Source organism: Neofelis nebulosa, chromosome 4 (assembly GCF_028018385.1).
Source record: "Neofelis nebulosa isolate mNeoNeb1 chromosome 4, mNeoNeb1.pri, whole genome shotgun sequence".
Classification (NCBI taxonomy): domain Eukaryota; kingdom Metazoa; phylum Chordata; class Mammalia; order Carnivora; family Felidae; genus Neofelis; species Neofelis nebulosa.
This window is the reverse complement of record NC_080785.1, coordinates 91,646,910-91,669,066: the sequence shown is the minus strand read 5'-3', so window position 1 is coordinate 91,669,066 and position 22,157 is coordinate 91,646,910. Positions and strand designations below refer to the sequence as shown.

The window sequence follows — 22,157 nt, the reverse complement described above, 5'->3', positions numbered from 1 at the left end:
ACACAGGCCTCTTGAAGGTCCCCAAATCCCTTTAGTTCCTTTGACCATGCTAACTCCCCAGGCAATACCCTTGATTGAAATAGTCAAACAAAGCACGGAGACAGGCTGTGGGGGCCCGGTAGATTGTGAGCTACCGGAACTTCCAGGTTCTAATCTGCCTGTGCACCAGCTGAACCATGCTCCTTTTCTGGTGGTCTGCCCTGCCCGGAACTCCACTTACCCTCACTAGGCAATAAGAGGAGGATGTGATTTTAATACTAGGGTACACATTGGTGCCAATCTTAGTGAAGACAGGCACTTCACATTGATAACCATGGCCTGGTAACTGCCTAGGGTGCTCTCAGGATTAAGTTATTTTCCTTTCCAAAAACACATGGGCCTTTAATCCTTGAATATTCTAAAAATGGCAGATTATTTACTGAGATATTGCTTGTGTTTTGTTCTGACTAGTGTAGAAGAAGAAAAGAATATAATGTGTCTTCTCTTTTCATCCCAGCTCACTCTCTCCGTTACACCACCAAACCAAAGGGCAATGCAGACTTCCAACCCTGAAGAGCAGAAAATGTTCTTACCCTCAAGGTGAAATTAAGAAGCTTTTGTTTTCAAAGAACTGGCTCTAGGAAGAAAGGAGTGTCTTTTCTTGAGTTCTGAGGTGGGAGTAAACAGACCTGGACAGTGTTGAGAGTTTAGAGGAGACCAGAAAGGGTCTTGTGTGGGTGGGTGGGGTGATCCTTGGGTAGCATCAGTGACCTCCATCCTGAACTCCTCCCAGCATACTGGGAAATGGCACAGTGGCCTTCCCCAAACATTTTGATCTGTGTAAACCCAGAAACTTTCGCATGAACCTAGAGGGAGGAGGGAAGCCACAGTAATAACTGACATGGAATTTCCTAAAAGCCTAATGAAATGGGGCCTCAGAGCAGACAAAATTGAATCAGGGAAATGGAAGACATGTGAGAAACTTTACACCCTAGGATGTGCAGCAAAAGTTTCTCACGTGTCTTCTGTTTTTCTAATGTGTGTTATATAAAGTTAAGTCATTCTCTTTGTGATATCAGTGATCTTAGGGAACTGAGAAAACAGAATTTTTTACTCAGCTTTATACTTTTCCATCTTTTATTTTTCCCTTCAAAATCTTTTTCTTTGGAATATATTATATATGAGAGGCTTGGGAGAAAATTTAGTTTTTTAAGAAAAAAAATACTGCCAAACAGCATGTTTGAGTGGCTTAGTCGGTGAAGCTCCCAACTCTTGATCTTGGCTCAGGTCATGATCTCACAGTTGGTGGGATTGAGCCCGGACTTGGGCTCTGTGTTGACAGCACAGAGTCTACTTGGGATTCTCTGTCTCCCTCTCTGTCTGTCTGTCTGTCTCTCTCTCTCTCTCTCCCCCTCCCCCACTTGCATTAATACTGTCTCTCAAAATAAACAAACAATAAAAAAATACAGCTATTAATGTGCTATCTGCTTATATGTCCTGAGCTCCTTGTAAAAACCACTGAGTGACAGGATAAGACTGTAAATCCTGGCAAGAGGAAGTCAGTTAATGAAACTATACCATGTGCCTACTATTACTAGTATAGCTACTCCTATTAAAGGAAAGGAAAGGACTGGGACATCTGCATGGCTCAGTCAGTTAAGCATCCGACTTGATCTCACAGTCATGAGTTCAAGCCCCACACTGGGGTCAGCAATGGGCCTGAAGCCTAATTTAGAAAAAAAAAAAAAGATAACAACCAAGAAACCAAAGAATAGAAAAGTTTTGATGCCAAGCAGAGAATCTGATTTGGCAGGCAGGCTAAACTCTGAGGAATGAGGTTCTCAAGAGAAGTGGGCAGGTCTTTCAAAGCTAAGGCATCAGGAACCATGTCTATTTCACATTAAGGAAAGAGTCTTTGAATGTCAGTGATAAGCAGGTGACCCCCAGGCTTGTCAGTGAAGCAGTGTTGAGCTTCTAGCGGTGGCTACTGCTGCCTGGATGGAGCGTCCACTGCACGGTAGAGTTCCCAGCTGTCTGCTCCTAAATCAGGCCAGACAGCCACGTCAGGGGTTAGGCTACTCTTCCATAGCATTGTTACTAGCACAAACACCACCTCTTGGTTGTTGGGCTATATCTTTCATCAGGACACTTTCATATATGTTAATCTTGTTTGGGCTGAGGGAGGCAGAGTACCTGTGCTCTCAGTTTACAGATTAAGAAGCAGAAGCTTATGAACATCCAGTAACTTTACTAGGTAAAGAGTATTCACGAGTAAGGGAAGAACGAAGAGGGTCAACGATGACTGAGCAGGGCTGAACATCAGGGATGATGGCTGAATTGTGTCTGTTCATTAAGAACTTTAGACTACACACAATGGGAAAAGTATACATCCCAGAGATTTCCATACTGAATTATGTACTCATCATCATCTACCTTAGGAGCAGTAGAAATACTTTCTTTGGAGTAATTCATTTTTTACATAACAAAAAGCTTAAAAGCTTAAAATACCTTTTTATTATAAAATTAAAAACTTAGAAAGTATAGATGTCTGCACAAACATTAATCCTTTTGCAGAAAACTTAGAAAATATAGGGGGAAAGTGGAGAAAAAGGTACCCACAACTCAAAGGTAAATAATAACATTTCCAGGGTTTTTTCTACATATATGTATGTGAGTATGTGTGCACAATTGGGATCACATTACATAGGCATCTTATGTCATATCTTTTTAATTTAACATGGTGTCCTAGTATGGCACCTGTTTTTCTCTGGTAGGGCTGCCATAACAAAATACCATAGACTGGGGGTGGCTTAAACAGAAATCTATTTTCTCACAGTTGTGGAGGCTAGAGGTCCAAGATCAAGTTTTCAGTGGAGTTAACTCTTACTGAGGGCTGTGAGGGAGAATCTGTTCCATGCCTCTCTCCCTGCTTTTGGTGGTTTGCCAGCAATATTTGTTGTTCCTAAGCTTATGGAAACATAACTCCAATCTTCCCATGGTGATCTCCCTCTGTGCAAATTTTCCTTTTTTTATATGGACGCCAGTCATTGGATTAGGGGTCCACTCTATTCCACTATAACCACATCTTAACCGTCTTAACATTTGCAACAACCCTGCTTCCGAATAACATCACATTCTGCGATCCTGGCGATTTAGACTTCAGCATATGAATTTGGGGAGGATACACTTCAACCCATATAGCATGAGAGCATCCTTGAAACTTTCATTTATATTGGAAATAAAACATTTCATTATACAAACACAGCAGTATTTATGTAGCCAATCCTCTATTGTTTAACATTTGACTTTTTTTTCCTATTTAATGCTGCTGTGAACCTTTTCATGATTCATAATGAAGTCCCTCCCATATCAACAAGAATGAGTCCATTGTGGCATTGCAATGAAAACTTAATGGCCAAAACTCTGGAGAAATACAACTAAGAAAACCTACTCTCAGTCTAGCTCACTCGCATACGTATAGAAGCAACTGTGTCTAAACCAGTGGTCTCTGAAGTTGAGTGCAATAAAACAATATTTAGGGATATGGAAAATACATTGAAATTACTATTTGAATATTCTAATAGACTAATTCAGTGTCTGTTTTTGTCTTATAATGCTCATAATGTAAAACTAGGGTAACATCTACATATAATTTATAAATAAGTATATTATAGATTGTGGGAAATTCTCAAAAATCTTTCCCAGATAAGGATTATGAAATGGAAATAATTCACTAGCCTTGAATGTTTATCCAAGGACATTTCCCCTACAATTCCTGATGTTTCAGCTGTGAATCACAAGCCAGAACTTAGTAACCTACACACTTGGCAGATCATTACCTCTGATTCTAGCTTTTGGTATCCATTCTGACTGTGACCCCAACCCCTTGATTCTTCTCCCCATGGCCTTGCCTTGGTTTCTAGCCTGGGTTCAGAGATAAACAAGTAAATAAGTAAATAAGTGATGGGTACCTGTGTGGCTCAGTCACTTAAGAATCCGACTCTTAGTTTTGATTCAGGTCATCATGTCACAGTTTGGTGAGTTTGATCCCCACATCAGGTTCTGTGCTGACAGTGTGGAGCCTGCTTGGGATTCTCTGTCTCCCTCTCTCTCTGCCCCTCCCCCACTCATGCTGTCTCTGTCTCTCTCAAAATAAATAAATGAACTTAAAGAAACACACCCATACATACATTCATACGTGACTGATGATCCTGCAGAACAGATAGGGAAGTTCAGAGGTGTGGAATGCCGACAGATCACTGCCCTCTTGAGACCCATTTGGTTTCCCATAAGTATCTTCAAAATGAAGAAAGAGGACCCACTTCAGATCATCTCAAAGCCTGCCCTAAATGGTTTGATACTTCCTGTTTATCTTCCCGGATATTTGCCACTTAGTCACATGGGTCCACCAAGCAGACAGACCCCCAACTGCTGACAGTCGGGAATAAATATTTTTCCTGGTTTCTCTTTCTGCTTGTACAGTTAGAAAGTGTAGCTACCTGCGTTCCATGGCAAGGTCTGGCTCTACCAGGAACAGTGTTCAGTGTTCAAAATCTGAGTCTTTTTTTTTTTTTTTTAACAAAGAGCCTGAAAAGATGCAAAAGAGAATGGATAGAAACTCACCTACCTGACTGCTGGAAACCAAACTTGTTTGTCAGTCTTTTTGAGCTAGCAGAAAACCAAATTTTAAATACCAAGTTGCAAAACAAGATGGAATTAGCTTGAATTTTTAATGCAGATTTATATTCAGGAGTTACTCTGGCCAAACCCTTTGCTCACTGTCTCATTTGTCATGTTGGAATTCCTTTGGCTTACTGTTCCATATGCTTTTGGGGTCAAGCCAATGGGAAGCCATCAATATTTTGGGTTCCATCACTTTTGTTTCTACTTATTTACTGAAGCAAAAAAATGTGATCTTTTTGTAAAACAGAGCTTAGAAGCAGGCTTTAGTCTACAAGTCTATATAGAAGTTGTTTAGGGATAAGAATACATTTTCTTCTAGATTGCTAGTCTGAACTAAAAAAAGCATTTGTACTCAAACTTTAGTGTGCAGAAGATTTATGTAGTGGTACTTGTTAAAAAAAATTCCTCAACCCCACCCAGAGATGTATGGGCTCAGAAGTTCTGTAGGGGTCAAGGTTCTGTGGATCTACATTTACAAATAAAATCCCCAGGTTATACAGATGCATTGAAAAGCATATTAAAAAGGCAGTTCAGCCCACAGTAGACTGAAATACCAGAGATTTTAGAGGAAAAAATAGTAAAATAAAAGCTCTGTGTTGAGAGAAAATATTTAGAACAGATTTACAAAACATATCTAGAATGGTGTACAATGAAAAGCAGATTTATTTAGAGTAGGATAAAGAGGTACTGATTTCTCCTGTCAACAAATATCACTTGAGATCCTACCTTGAGACAGGCACTAATTTAAATAGAAGGACACCGTGGTTTTACACAATTCCTCTCAAAGTTTATAGTCAGTGGAGGAGGCAGATGTTAATCAAATTACCTCACTAAATGAATAAATAATCACAAATTGAGGTAAGTGTTCAGAAGAAAAAGTATAACATTCCCCAAAGGTATATGATAAAGAAACCTGAGTTACACAAGGTTAGGGGTGGGCAGTGGGGGGAAACATTCCTGAAGAGGTGATACTTGGACTGAGATCTGAATAAAGTTGTCTTGGTGATGTGTGGTTGGTGGACTGAGGCAGGTGTCTGGGGCCGAGGGGGATTGAGTGCATAGAAGTCTAAAGAGGAGGAGGTGCTTTTCTGGCTGAGAAACAGGAAGAGGGCCAGTGTGGCTGGAGCACAGAAGTTGAAGTGGCAGATGGCAGAAAAGACTAGGAAGGAATCAAGATCACAGCAGACTCTTGTGCAATGATGTTGATCTTTAGCTTAAAATCATAAGTGTGTGTGTGTGTGTGTGTGTGTGTGTGTGTGTGTGTGTGTGTGTTTAATCACTGTATTGCAGGGTGGCCAGAGTAGACGTAGATAAAGTTTGGAAGTTTTTGTGGTGCTGTGAATGAGATTTAATGGCTGCTTGGCCTAGGATAGAAAAGTGGAAATGATGAGAAGAAAACAGAGATAGTTTGGAGGTTGTTGATGGATTGGCTGTGGGTAGTGGGCATCACAGAACATGTCTTGGGCTTCTGGCTTGTGCGACTGGATGAATGCATAAGCTTATGCCCATAGTTAAAATAAAAAATAGTGGATGCAGAGCCTGGGTGGCTCAAATTGTTGAGCGATTGAGCATCCAACTCTTGATTTTGGCTCAGGTCATGATCCCAAGGTTGTGGGATTGAGCCCCACGTTGGGCTCTGTGCTGAGTGTGGAGCCTGCTTAAAATTCTCTTTCCATCTCTCTCTGCCCCTACCCCATGTACATGTGTGCTCTCTCTCTCTCTCTCTAATAAAATAATATTAATAATTTAAAAAATAAATAGTAGAAAGGACCAGGTACTGGGGGGAGGATCATGAGTCTGTTCTTAGACATGTGGAGTTTGTGATATCAAAATGGAGCATTTTAGGCATGCCAATGGAAAGAAAACATCCAGAAAAACTCACTGGAGTAGTTTGAACTGAAGGTACAAATGAAGGTCATCAGTGTCTAAATTGTTACTGAAGCTTCAGGCATAAGTAAAATGGCAGGACAAGAATTTAGAGTGAAGTGAGACACAGTTCTGGGACAAATCCTTGGGAATCTTCATTATTTACATCAAGTAGAGAAGGATGACCTGATACATCTGCAAAAGAGGGATCAGAGAGGTGTAAAAAGCCAGGAGATTGTGGTGTCATGGAAGATGTGGGAAGAAAGAATAGTTTCAAGAAAGAAGTAGGAGTCCTCACTGTTGACTACTGCTGTCTGGTCAAGGATGATAAGGAATGAAAAGGGTTCCCTGATAGATGAAAGTGGACGTCATTGGTGGACGTTGCAAGAGCTATTTTGGAGGTATTGATGGGAAAAGAAGCCACACTGAAGTGTCTTGGGAAGTGAGCAGAGGTGAGAAAATGAAATAGTTTCATAGACTCTTACTGGACTCTCTAATGGTTAACAGCACTAGTGTTTGTTGCCTAATTTCTCTTTAAATTGTGTTGTTTATCTTTCCTTTGCTGTCTCAATAGTAGTACTTCCATTTTAATCAGCCACCATTAGACTTGTTTATTAACTTTCAAAGAGAATAATTAGGCTTCAAAAAAATCTGGAAAAGAAGACAAAAAAATTTCCCTAAAAGACTGGACAAGAGTTAAAAGAAAAAGAGAAAGATTAAAAGGGGTTCACCAAGATAGGGCAATATATGAGAGAAGTCTTAGGACACTCATATTATGTGCCAGGCACTTGATAAAGCCTTTAAATATAATTATTTATTCAATAATCACACCACTAGGAGTTATTCTCATTCTGTAGATTGAAGCAGTTGGAGCATGGAGAGTTTGAATCAATTGTCCAAGGTCATCTACATAAATAGTGGTTGAGCTGAAGTATAAACACTGTGTCTTGAATCTTCAGTCTTCATAACTAAATGAATATGAGTTTTCCAGGTAGAAGTGACTTCAGAGTGGTAGAAAATGCAGACAAAGCAGGGGACCTGACATGGGCTGAATCCCACTGAAATGAAATGAATGGTAGCAGGGGAGAGATATAAGCAAATGTCTAGCCGGAGTACGGACTACCAGTCCCTCCTCCTGCAGACACTCTAGCCTTTGCTAGTGATTTTCTTAGAGGCCCTTCCCCCATCAGGCTCTTAAGGGCAAGGATGGAAATATTCACATCCCTCATCATACTCAGTACTCTTTGTATGGTAGCTCTGCACTACCATAAGCTAAGACCTCAGCTTTGAGATCTTAATGTCAAGTGGTGGGATGATGGGGAAAAAAATCCCACTTGATAACATGTCCCAAAGTATTTTTCTCTTTTGGCACAATGTCTAACATTCATTAATTGTAGCTATTTTCATAATGTTTATCGTTGTAACCTTACGACTGATAAGAGGGCACACATAGTTTTGAGGACATTCTTCTTGATGGGCAACTTAGCCATATCTGAGGGATTTTTTTTTCTTCTTGCTTCTCTGGCACTACACTTTAAGAAGGGCTTAGAGCATGTTCAGGTGAAGGTAAATGAATTCATAGTTTTGTCATAAGAAAAATGATGGAGGGAATTCAGGATGAGAAAGAAAGAAAAGGAATACTAACAGAAACTTCAAGAAGATATACTTTATCTTAATACAAATAAGTAATTTCTAACAAAGCCTTTGAAAGTTTTGTAACACACTGCTTTACTGAGTAATGGGTTTCTAAACCTTGGAGGTGGTCACCATGGCTGAGTGCATACTTGATAAGTGATAGATACGTTGTAGACAAATGATGGATTCATAAGTTGTAGAGAGTAAGCATTTGGAAGATGCCTGTTAAAACAGGGACTCAAACATATCTATTCAATAGATGAATAAATTAATGGAGCTGGAAGCTGTATCCGAGAGAGCCTATGATCCCATATAGTTCTTCAGATCTTTGGAAATCAGAGTCATATTTCAGTGACAAGGGATGGTTTTGGATCTAGATGAGGCACTGCCCAAAGGGATAGGCCACAGAGGGGACACTGGGCTTGGGTTTGATACTGTGGCCAGGGAAGTATGAGGTATGATGGTGAGGACAGTGGTTACAGCCAATTGATCAGCTTCTGTTTCATCTTGAGTCACTCCAAGCTCTTGGTGCATAATTACTATAAAAATATCAGGAAAATACATCTTTATCTACAAGGAAAATCACCATCAAAGGACAAGCAACAGGGAATGAATCTCAGGTGAGCAGCTACCAGGGAAGGAAAGTACACATTCTGGCAGGCAAATCAGCATTATATTAAAACTAAACATATTAACTCTGATAACTACCTTGGAAGGATTTTTCTAAAATTTTTAATGAAGAAATAAGAATCAAAATAGAGATTTGACATTGGCTGTTCCACCTGTGACCGTCACCTTAATGTCTTTCAGCTTTTCTCTGTGGCTACCTTCTGTTCTAAGTGATTCTAGGACTCTACAAGAATTTATAAATTCTGATGTTGCTGATTAAAAGTAGTTTTACAAAAGCCTTGTTGATAAAAGTGTGGTGGCTACTGAGTAAACAATTGTCCTGACTTGTCAAAATATGTCAGCACAACTTGCTATAATAGTATGTTTTGAACTGCAAAGCTGGTGGGTCAACTCTCAACACATTAAATCGGTTCCTTTTTCTTCCCATGCATTTTCTTCAACATGAAATTGTCATGGTGACAGAATAGCAGCATTGCCAAATGCTGGAAAAATGGCAGGAAAAAAAATATAAGCCACATGCAATAAAGCAAACCATGGAAACAGTTCAACTCCAGATATCCAGAGCTGACATTCAGATGGGACAAGTCAGTCTACTTGCAGGCTATATATTCTTGTGGCCTTGGCTACAATAAATGTATCTCTTTTTTTTTGCTTCAAGATCAAGAGCGAGGAGATAAAGAATTAAGCAAAGAAGGTTATTGTGGTTTGTAATTCTAAACAGGAAATAAGAACAGCTCTCAAACAAGTGCAAAAATGAAATTAAATAGAAGTCAGGATAAAGATCTCCTTTGCTTCCTGTAGAATTTGCCCTGGGACCTAAGGTGACCTTTACGAATTTAAGTCTGTCTTATTGTTCAATTCTGACCCAGTCTTCCAGGCAGGTGTCCTTTTCTACTTCTCCTTCATCTCTCATTCCACCTGCTTCTGGTTTATTCCTGGCTACCTACATTTGCTTTTCAGAAAGCAAAAATGAGGTAAGAAGGTTAGAACTGGAAAAACTTGTAAGATCGCATCGCCCAACTTCTTCATTTTATCCATGAGAAAAATAATGATGCTCATAAAATTTCAGTGGTTATCCCTGCCCACACAGGAAGCTAGTGGCATCACTGTGGGTAAACAGCTAACACTTGTTGCAACAAGATCATATTTTAAGTACTTTAAAAGCATTAGGTAATTTAATCCTCTCAACAATCTTATGAAGTAGATACTAGTATCTTGATTATTTTACAGATAACAAGAGTTTGTGTTACTTGCTTCTGGTAAAAGCCAGGAAGTAGCCAAGCAAAAACTCAAACACAGGTATCTATGATGGAGAAAGTCATGGGGTTTTGGAGGAAAATAAATTTATGTTGCAATACTTGCATTGACACTCAGCAGCTTTGACTTGGGTGATTTACTACATCTCTCAAGCCTCAGTTCCCTCATCTGTAAAAGAGGGTGATGTGGGATGGTTGTAAAGATTAAATGAAATTTTATATGTCTTAGCATAATGCCTGGCTTTTAGTAAAGGCTTGGTAAACAGTAGCTATCATTACTATTATATCACTTTATTTTTTATATCTCAGTCCTCTGGGTCTATCTAGGGGTTTCCACTAAACTGCTTATCTTATTATCAAATATCATCCCAACAGTTCTACAAGTATAATGCGTAGGAAGTCTGGAACCATATTTTTCAGCATTGAAGCTGCATTTGGGTAAAAGTAATTTAAAAAAATTTAGTTGTCTTTTTTTGTTCTTTAGTTTTTGAGCATCATTAAGGGTATATGTAGTTTCCAGACTTCTTAAACTCACTTTATTCCTCTTTTATTCTACCCATACCTGAAAGTAGCTCCTCTTAGTGACTATCTCCCCAATGTGTCCTTCCCCTCCACGTTCCCTATATATGTAAAAACACAGTTTTATTGTATTACTCAAGGCCACCATAGGCAAAAATGTAAATATATGATCATCAAATTTCAGAGTCTACAGTTTCCTTAAAAAGTCATGTCATCCAGTCATTGTTGGGTGAGGATGTGAGTTGAGATATGTAGATGAGGATTTATGATTTAAGTTCTCCAAATAATAAGCATCATTCTACCATGACAGCATGATTTGTCCCACATGCAATTTTTTTTTACCTTCTGTGAAATAGGTAGTAATTCTGTGCCCACCAGTCCCATAAACAACTGTCTACATTTAGAAATGTTACCCAGCTATTGATCTACAGGAAATAACAGTTGGTTCAACTGAATGTGGAGTTCGGTTATAAAAAAATGTCCGGCAAGGTAAGGTGGATTAAAAGCAACATTTTTTCTAGTATCAGTTGTCCTAAAATTTAGGTGACTCACTATCCCTATAGATTCTGAATCTCATGAAGGTTGTAACTGTATCCAAAGCTATTCCAAAAATACAGAAGGCTCTGTTATGGGCACTCCTAGCTAAGGTTATGAAAGAAGCTGGTTTATGAGCTTGGAAGTAGAGAGCACCTGGGTGGCTCAGTAGGTTAGGTGTCTAACTTGAACTTAGGTCATGATCTCCCAGTTTGTGAGTTCAAGCCCTGCATTTGGCACTATGCTAACAGCGTGGAGCCTGGAGCCTGACCCTCTCTCTGCTCCTCCCCCTCACGCTCTGTCTCTGTCTCTGTCTCTGTCTCTCTCTCTCTCAAAAATAAATAAAATCTAAAAAAAAATTTTAAGTGCTTGGAAGTAGAGGTAAATGTGGATGTGTGTAGGAGGAGAATGATGCTGAAAAACACCTGGCAAGTGACTTTAGATTTTAAATTTCAAGAGGCTAGGGTTAACTTTTTATGCAGCACTACTCTAATATTCCTTGCAACTATAAAACTGGATTATCTTGATAATTGATTACTTTGTTTCTTTTGGTATCCAAAAGAGTTGGTTAGTGGAGCCAAGCACTCTTTATCTCTGGTTTAAATAGAGAAAAGCACAGTAATATGGAATTGACAGCACGTAATAGTTTGTCTTCCCAGATATTAAAACTCAAATTTAGTTATTTATTTATTCATTCATTCATTCATTCATTCACTTATTCATCCATCCATCCATCCATCCAATAAATATTTGTGGAACACACACTATGATCCACAAAGAATTGACCAGGTTTTACAAGATTGACTTATACCAGTCAAACAAGGTAATGTTCATTTATTTTAAAAGAGGAATAGTCTTTCTAATAATCAGAATGCTTGGGCATACCTGCCCTGAGACCCAAATTTGTCAGAAGATTGCTTTGATAATGCAGAATTAGAACAATTACTGTCATCTGTTTTGTTAGTTTGTTTTATCTCTCGCTAGAATAGTCTGAAACATATATACCTCTGCTATAGCAGCAATGATTACATTCAATTAATAGCCATTCTATGAAACTTAGTAAATGTTATAAGCCTAACACTGTATGAGGTACTGAAAAAAAAAAGTCCACCATTTATTGAGTACTTACTGTATACTACCCAATTTTACAAATCCAGCAATTTATGTGTAGAGAAGTTATGTAAATCACCCAAGATTACATAAGTTTCCTTACCTGTTCCTTCTACAGCTTGGTGATGTCTGATAGCCTTACTCTGTTTAATGACTCTCCTCACCTACTAGCATCAATCCTGAGATATCAGTGAATTGCCAACTAGTCACTAACACTTAACATCCATCACAAGGCTTTTATGCTCTCCACTTTCCCAGATTAAAGACTTGAAACTAAAGACAAATAGATCTGGGTTTGGTACAACATAAGGCTGATATTACAGATTGAGCACAAGTAGGCCTTGATGTTTATGTCCTGTTTCACAGTGGCAGTGAATTTGCAATGAATTAGCCAGCCTTTCTTTCTGTCTTCCTCCTCCTCCTCCTCTCTCTCCTTTTCTCTCCTTTCTTTCTCCAGAAGCAGATGTTTGTGAGATGGCTGGGAAAGATTATACTTAGAGGTATGGCCTGGGAAAAGAAGGTTTTCCTCTGTATTGGGCTTTATAGAACACTATGACTTCCTTAGCAAGCTACCCTTCTTAAAAATGGTAAATGACTGAACATGAAACTGTTCTGTGTTCAGAGCTAGGAGAGTCTTTGGAAGTGGGTCAGATGACAGCAAGTCTGGGGAGGAGAGCATCACAGGCTAGGTTGTTGTGAGACTAGACTTTCCTAATGAGCAGGCAGAACTGGCCCATGTGTGAAATATATAGATCCTATTGACCTGGGCAAACAAAAGCACAAGATTGACTGACATGGCAGACTTAAGAGGGTGAGAACATAGGAAATTAAATGTAAGGTGGGAAAAGTATAAATTAATACAATCAGATTACAAAAATTATTTTTAGGGGCACTGGGCTGGCTCAGTCGGTAGAACATACAACCCTTGATCTTGGGGTTGTGAATTTAAGCCCCACATCGGGGGTAGAGATTCCTTTAAAAAAATCAGTTTTAACATTTACATGTGAGGATATTCTATAATTAACAAGAATAATGTAAAATGATATTAATTTTCTTGTTAAAATATTGGTAAGAAAAAAGGTTGCAAAAGTATAGAGTATATGACTACAAGATATAAGAAAAAATACATATATGGAGAAGGCTGGTGGTAACATGTTATTGGTGGTTTTCACTGGGTTATGATATTATGGATGACTTTTAATTTCTTCTTTGTGCATATTTATATTTTCTATAATACAGTTATGTTATTTGTATTTTTAAAAATGTTTTTAAACAGTAGGACCTGAAAAGTAAGAATTTTGTCAGTGATTCTATACTAAAAGCAGAAAGCAGTTTATAGCTGTTAAAATTTGGCCACTAAAGACATGGGTTATTTTGGTCTCATGACAGATGTTTATAGAACAGGATGTCCCAGCCTCTCATAAGTCAGACCAGCTGACTTTGTATTTTGTACACTGTAGTCTGCTGTGGTCATGAAGAAAATCAAAGCTGAAAAGGAATTTAATTTATTATGATGGTGAAGAAGTGCAGTGTACCTGGAAAATGGACGTTGTGAGAGATTCTAGTCTTTAGATAGTGGGGAAGTCAGAGAAGATGCCAAGAAGTTGTTGACAACCATATCTTACCATATCCTTGCCTACGCTTCCCTAGCTTTGACAGAAGTGGAGGAATTAAATTCCTTTTCAATTTCTCCCAGGCCTTTCACTACTCCTCGTCCCTTGTCCCATCAGCCAAAGTAGAGCATTTTGATGAGGATTCTTTTCCAGCCATTAACATGAAAAAACATTGATTTTAATTACTCCCTTTTCCAATGGTCGCCATTGACCCTTGCCCATCTCTATGTCATCACAAAGCTCCCCCTCAGTTCTGACCACTTTGAATTCTATCTTCACACCTTTGCAAGGGCTCAGTAACTTCTGTCAGTGTCTCCCTTGGAGTGTACATTGCATCAATTTCCTCATTGTACCAGTTCAGACCATTGAAACCATTACTGCCTCTCCCTTTATCCTTTGCTTCCTTGCCTCATTTCCACTTACCCCATTCTCCATTCTTATGCTAAAGTTTTGTTGTAAAAACAAATGCTCATGCCACTCAGCGTGCCCCCCCCCACCAATATCTAATACCTTGTGGTTTTCTATGGGATAATCCAAATTCCTATGTATGACCTCATGTTGTATTCCCCATCTCTTTATCCACACTACTCCTTCCTCAGAGGCTAATCCCTGTGAAGTCCAGGTTCAGCCCAAATAGGTTTGTCTGGTCCTAAAGGAACATGCTCTCTTTCTCTAAGCTTTTGCTTATGCTGTTCCCTTTGCCTGGAATAACCCCTTGTCTTTCTTAGACTAAAAAAATGCTTTTGATCTTTAAGCCTCAGCTCAGTTGTTACTTCCCCCTGGAAATCATAAATATAGCCACCAAATTTATAGTTATTCAAGTATTTGTATTTTCTCTGAGAGCACTTTGTTCCTATGTATGGTGTAGCTTTTATCATTATTGGATAATAATCCAGTGGTCCTCATGTGTAAAATGGAGGTAATTTGCTTCAGAGGACTGTTGGAAATACTAAGTGAGTGAATATATATATCACATTCTCTGTTAGGCAGTTTCATGTATGCTGCAGAAATATCTGCACTCTTAGTAGAAGGCAGGCAAAGAGGCCATGAGGCAATAGGTCCTTGAGAAGTTACCAGCAAACAAAAGCCATAATTAAGCAAAATCCAAAAGATAAATGTAGTAAAATGTGAGGTACTTCATTGATAGTAACAAGAAAAGTAGGCAGACATGGAGGAACCCAGGACCGTAAGAACAACTACCTTGTCACCTGTGCTCTGGTAGATCCTGAACACTGTCCTGTTCCCAGCCTACTTTCCTGACCCCATTGTTCTCTTCTGAACCAGCTACATAATTTGCAAAGCCCAGTAAAAAGTAAAAATGTGAGATTCATTGTTCAAAAATTACTATGAATTTCAAGACAGCAGCCTTACTGTATTTAACCAAGGGAGTGTCTATCTCTTGCAAATATAATAGTTTGATGAAAATATTCCTCCTTTAAATCTTGTTCCCCTTAATCTTTAACTAATCTGGCTTTGAAGTAAGGACAACATGCAATTTCTTTGTAACTCTCATGGTATTTTATTTGTAACCTTGAGGCACCTAGCAATTTCTATCCTGCTATGATGGATGTCTTATCTGTGATACGTGTCTTATCTCCCCTTCTGGAGAGTGGTTTTAAAAGCAGGTCTATGTCTGATTTATCTTTGTTGCCTCCAGCCTGCCTATATCCAGCTTACTTGGTTATACTAACTAGCAAAGTGATCGTCTTTTCTCCTGTTTTGAAGCAGGTTACTTTAGTATAAAAGTAAGAATTACTTTCATTAAACTTGGTTAGAAGAGAAATCTTATTAAGTTATTTAACTCTACATCCCCACCCATCCCAAATCTTTCAGTAAGTATAGAACTCTTGGGACATATGCTAAGATTAAGGATAAGGCTGAATTATCTTGGGATAATTCCTTGGACAAAATATGCCCTGGTATTATAATTATTACAGCCAGGCATGTCCCCCTAATAAGGGAGAAATAACATTCCTTGTGATCACAGAATCCTCATTCCTAGATACATATTCAGTAACTACAAAAATAAGCTTTTTGGACCCTTGAGTTGGTAAAGTAGGTTTATAGGTTATATCACATTTATTAAACACTTCACTTTGTGCCAGGAACTGTACTCAATACATAGCTTATATCAGCTTCCTTAACTTGATTCTCACTATGAACACAGTAAAGGAGGCACCATTGTATCCATTGGTCAATAGAAAGAACCAAGGCTTAGAGCACATTGGCCAGAGTGATAAGGACAGCAGATGGCACAGCTATGATCATTGGTCCATGCACTTAGCCTCTACTCTCCATTGCTTCATGGACAGTGACCCTATACGAAACAGTGTCTACTTCTCTCTGTCCCTCTTTTGAGACACTTGTCCTAGCTCTTCAGAGATTGACACCTCACCCATAGGTACCCATTGCCAGCATGACTTCCCATCACTCCTGTTATTCAAAGAAAAAAAAATTCTGCGATAAACTCAATAGAGATTCCTAGTATTTGCCTTAAAAAGAAAAAGTCCAGAATATTTATTTAATCAGAAGCACAGTGCTCCTAAACCTTTCCTACAGCAGTGACCCTAAAGGCAGAAGAAGATGGTTAGTCACTTCAAACAGAAGTTTTCTTCAAATCTTGCATATTATTTGTAAACTCCATTAAAATTTTGTGTTCTCCATGTCTGTTTACTTTAGTATTAAAGTAAGAATTACTTTCATTAAATTTGGTCAGAAGAGAAATCTTATTAAGTTATTTAACACTACCTTCCTACCCATCCCAAATCTTTCAGTAAAAATAGAACTCTTGGGACATATGCCATATCTGTTTTCTTCTTCTATCCACTGGTTCACCTCTGAACCTGTACTTTTATTAATTGAAAAGTAATAAATTAGTACATTGTTAAAGGCAGAATTGGGGTACCAAGGAGGGAGTGAATGACGGGGAGAAAGAATATGGCCCTCAATTCATACTCTAATGGGCCATTTACTTAGAGATGCCTCTCCAGGTGTCAGAATAGCATGTTGAGAAGCAGAAGCAAGGTGGATACTAGTCTTACTGTCTAGGCTATTCAGCACACACACCTGACATGTGGGTCAGGGTTGAGTTGTATGCTTTAAATGACCACTGACAGCTAAAACATGTCTAAAAAAAGGACTCAAAACCATGGCAAACAATATTAACCAACACTATTGATGCCCTAAATATGTTAGACATTTGATCATTTAAAAGGATATATATTATGTATATATACATATATAATATGTTTATGTACAATTTCATTGAATAGATCCAGCAGCCTTTTGAGGTATTATCTAAATTTTAAAGATAAACAAACTGTGACTCAAAGATATTGAAATGCTTGCTCAGGTCTCCATAGTAATGGCTGGCAGATGATGTGGCAATATTGTTGATTGCCTACTCCATCCCATTCCTTCTTTCCTTGCTAGGAGAGCCTGATTGGCTTCATCCTCTTCTGAGAGATCATGTCTTTCTAAAGAGACTGGGTCTGGGGCGCCTGGGTAGCTCAGTGGGTTAAGCGGCCGACTTTGGCTCAGGTCATGATCTCACGATCCGTGAGTTCGAGCCCCGCGTCGGGCTCTGTGCTGACAGCTCAGAGCCTGGAGCCTGTTTCAGATTCTGTGTCTCCCTCTCTCTGACCCTCCCCCGTTCATGTTCTGTCTCTCTCTGTCTCAAAAATAAATAAACGTTAAAAAAAAATAAAAAGAGACTGGGTCCTCTCCAGGTCCATTGGGAGTAAGGGGGATGATGAACCTTAATCAGTTTAAGCCAATCATGGGCATCTCATCATCATTGTCAGATAATTTGTTTAGGCATGGATGAGTTGATGTGAGGAAAAGTCAGCTCAGAGGATTAGACATGGGGAAGTTTCTCCTTGCTCTTAAAAATCCACACAAAAAAAAGAATGTTTCTTTTTATGCTTCTGGACACTGTCATCTTTTTTTTTTTTTAATTTATTTTTGAGACAGAGAGAGATAGAGCATGAGCAGGGGAGGGGCAGAGAGAGAGGCAGGCACAGAATCCGAAGCAGACTCCAGGCCTTGAGCTGTCAGCACAGAGCCCGACGTGGGGCTTGAACTCACAGAGTGTGAGATCACGACCTGAGCTGAAGTCGGACGCTCAACCGACTGAGCCACCCAGGCGCCCCTGGACACTGTCACCTTTATGTGGCTCGTAGACCTGTGGTAATCATTGTAAAGGATCCAGATGACATTAACTACCCTCAGAGGCTTTATCATTTTCTCTGATCAGCAGATAGAGTGATAGTTTACCTCTCTACCTTTAGGCAGAGTTGAAGCTGGTTGCAGTTTTTAAAAGATTCTGTCCACCTCTGATTTTCTTCTGTATCTAAAAGTTAGTTTTTAGGATCTTTTAACTGAAAGCCTAGTATGATCACTGGGGTACCTTCCCCTGGTGGTCTTGAACTTGAATCTTCACGCACATCACAGGGAAACTGCAGAAAACCCCACTCAGCTTTTCAGTGGTTTTCTTCTTGGCTGTTTAGCCTCATGCCCTCTACAGCTCCAGAATTTGACAAATGTCTTGGGTAGAAAATAGCCTGTAAGCTTTAGGCTCAGTTCTCTGCCCTTCTGTTACTACCTGGCCATCAGCCCTTGAAGTCTTTGGTTTTTGTCTCTCCCTGAGACCACTGGAGGTCTCTGGTTTGTCTGTCTCCCAGCAGTGACCCCGTGCTTAGGCAAAGTCCAGGTGCACAGCCTCTTGCCCTGAGCCCAGATTTGGCAAATATCCCCCAGAACAAAAGAAGCTGCAGAAGTCAGCATGTCTCTCCATGGTTCTCCTTGTTCTAAAATCCTGTGCCCTCTAGTTCCTGTTGTATCAGCAATTTTTTGGTGCCTTGACTCGTTAGAGAATTTTTGAAGTTTACCCCATTCGTTTGGTTTTTCTCAGTGTGAGTATTGGCCAGCTGCAAGCTTGGCCATGCCTTACAAAGAAGTGTGTTTCTAAAAAGCAGATGATATAAATAACAATCTTTTCTTGTAAGTTTTTACTATAAATGTTTTCAGTTGCACATTTTGCTATACCTGCTTTATCATCTTTTAAACTTGTGCTGAACCATTTTAAAGGAATTTGCAACCTTCTAACAGTTCCATTACAAATAATTCAGCAAATATCTTCTAAAAATAAGAATATTTCCTTATATTATGATACCATATTATACCCCCAAAGATTAAGTTTTCTTATATCTTTTGCTAACTAGTCCATAATACAGTTTCCATTGTCTCACCTAGAGCAATTTCATCCAACTGTGAAAGAATCTGGCATTGGTTTTTATAGTTTTTTTTTTTTTTAAATCTAGGGGCGCCTGGGTGGCTCGTCGGTTAAGCGTCCGACTTCGGCTCAGGTCATGATCTCACGGTCCGTGAGTTCGAGCCCCGCGTCAGGCTCTGTGCTGACAGCTCAGAGCCTGGAGCCTGTTTCCGATTCTGTGTCTCCCTCTCTCTGCTCCTCTCCTGTTCATGCTCTGTCTCTCTCTGTCTCAAAAATAAATTAAAAAAAATTTTTTTTTTAATCTATATTCTTTGTTCATGACATTGACAATGTGAAGATGCTAGACCAGTAGAGTCAGAGTGAATATTTTTGGTAAAGACATGACATAGATGATATGCACAGTTTATATTGTATCATTTCAACAGGCACATGCTCTCACAAAGCTTCGCTATTCCTGATGCTAATTTGGTCACTAGATTAAGGTGGTGACAGTCAGATTTTTCCATTGTAAAAATATGTTTTCCCTTTGTCATCTGGCACTGTGCAGATGTCCTGCTCCCCCACTCCCCACCCAACCAAAATTTTACTTACTGTATTTAGTATTTATTGATGATTCTTGCCCGAATAGATATTTCACTGAAGTTCGTAGTATGGGTAATTTTCTAATTCTGTCATTCCTCCTCCATTCATTATCTGGCATGCTTTTCTGTTTCAAAAACTTCTTAAAAACTTCCCTTCACCAATTGAGGATGAGCTATATTTGCTTCCAATTATGGAGATTAATTTTTTTTTAATTTTCTGAATAAGGAGATGATATGCCACCTTTAATGCTGGCAAATAGGTTAATTTCTTTTTTTTAATTTTTATTTGTTTATTTTTAAATTTCAGATTTCTTATTTCTTCAAGTTTGTTTATCAGGGGTGACTGAAATAAAAATATATAATTGAGTCCCATCATTGGGGAAGTGGTTTTAAGAGAAAACTGGTCAGATGATGGTTGCCATTGGTAAATAGACAGCCAACAGTGTGTCAAGAATAATATAATATGCCTGTTCACAAGGGGATGCACTACGAAATAATTTATGTGAACTTCTTGATTTCATCATACAAGAGCACCACCCATGCCTCTGAGAATACTGGACCATGCACCTTTGGAAGAGCTTTGGCTACTTCATCAGGGCAATCTTCCTTCAGCAGTTGGGCATGCCTGTGTACATGATGTCAGTTTCTTTGCACCCTGGATGCATCATCATATGGCCATGAATAGTCAAATGGACAGGAAGTCAACCCAGCAAGCTCTGTGACAGATTGTGCAATCATCCAGCTGATTAAGAGATGAGTATTCTGGGGATCTGGAAGCATTCCCTTTGCATTGTCATAGATACCGAAGTAGGCAGCTCAGTAGATGAGATACCCTGCATAGACACATTAAATTTGAACAGGCCCTTAATCCCACTAGATCTGTAGATTTCTTTTAAGTTTATTTACTTATTTTAAGAGAGAGAGGGAGAGAGGGAGGGGGAGAGAGAGGCAGAGTGAGAACCCCAATCAGGTTCCACGCTGTCAGCACACAGTGCTATGTGAAGCTCAGTCTCACCAACCATGAGATCATGACCTGAGCTGAAATCAAGAGTCAGATGCTCAACTGACTGAGCCACCAAGGCACCCCTAGATTTGTATATTTTTTAAAATTTTTTTAATGTTTATTTATTTTTGAGAGACAGAGAGAGCTGGGGAGGGGCAGGCAGAGAAGGAGACAGAATCTGAAGCAGGCTCCAGGCTCTGAGCTGTCAGCACAGAGCCTGACGTGGGGCTCAAACTCATGAACCGTGAGATCATAACCTGAGCAGAAGTCGGTGCTTAACAGACTGGGCCACCCAGGTGCCCCATAGATTTGTAGCTCTTAACCAGGCAGTCACAGAGGCCTCTGAATTCCCTTTCAGTTCCAGCTGTGCCCACATCTGTTGCTAGACATATAAGGGAAAAAATCAAGAGGACACACAAAACACAAGGATGTGGCTCCAGCACCACCACTTGATGGCAAATTCCCTGCAAAGCAGGACAAAACTGGATTCTCTTGCCCACACCACCCAGGAAGATCTACTTTATTTATCTTTGAAGGCAAAGTTGAGAGCCTGCATGAGGAAGTATCTGATGACATTGGCCAGGTTACCATCCCTGATCCTTAGGGATACGAACCACGCAGTCTGTAATGCCCTTTCATCACTTACCTGTGGTGATTTGCTTGCCAGCTTGCTGCACCTGCTGGGTGGGTGCTACCGCAGTCTTGGAGATGGCAAGAGTCACTCCACCTGCCAGGAAGTCCTTGGATACAGCAGCATCTGTCATGTTGAAAGAGAAGATGGGTAACTGCAGGACTGTGGTAGGAACTGGCTGGGACTCTGGGGCCTTTTTTTTTTTTTCTTCAAATAAGCCTGGACTTGTGGATTTTCATTTTTTTCAGTGTGTTTGGTAAATTATGGCCCATATTCTTCTTAATGTTTCAAATAGACCAACTATTACCAGTGGTAGCTCCTCTCATTTGGCTTGTATGTCATATTTGAGCATTTTTGTGTTTTCTGGCACAAGAAGACGCTCTACTCTCACCATGGACTTAAGCCATTTCTCCAAGATGTGTATGGGGAATAGTATATGGAAATCAAGATAATCGGACTAGTGATGCTGATTACTCTAAGTATGTTACTGCATGGAGGACAATGGACAGATCGACCGATCTATCTATCTATCCACGCACACACCTTTAAAAATCATGAATTTTCACTGATATTTCAAATTAACATTTAACATAATATTTCTTTTTTGATGTTCTATTTGTATCTTTTTTTTTTCCACTGAAAATCTTGGTCCCTAGTAATATATTTCCTAATTTTCTCTGTCCTAGAAATACATAAAATAATTTCAAAACTATAGTACCATTACCATTACATCTTGGTATACATTCCACTAAAAATAAACAGTCAGAAGTCCTTCGAAAGAATTCTTTTTCTCTGGGTAATTATATTACCAATTCGATATACTCTTACGGCATATATCTTCTATCTTCTATTTGGTTTCAGCTTGTTTTCGATTTTTTGGTATG

General features: G+C 39.3%; 1 pseudogene; it reads right to left on the bottom strand.

Annotated features, from left to right (window-relative positions):
- Positions 1-20,137: 20,137 nt before the first annotated feature.
- LOC131508426 (ADP/ATP translocase 2-like) lies at positions 20,138-21,406 on the bottom strand (annotated as a pseudogene).
- Between the last annotated feature and the right edge of the window lie 751 nt (positions 21,407-22,157).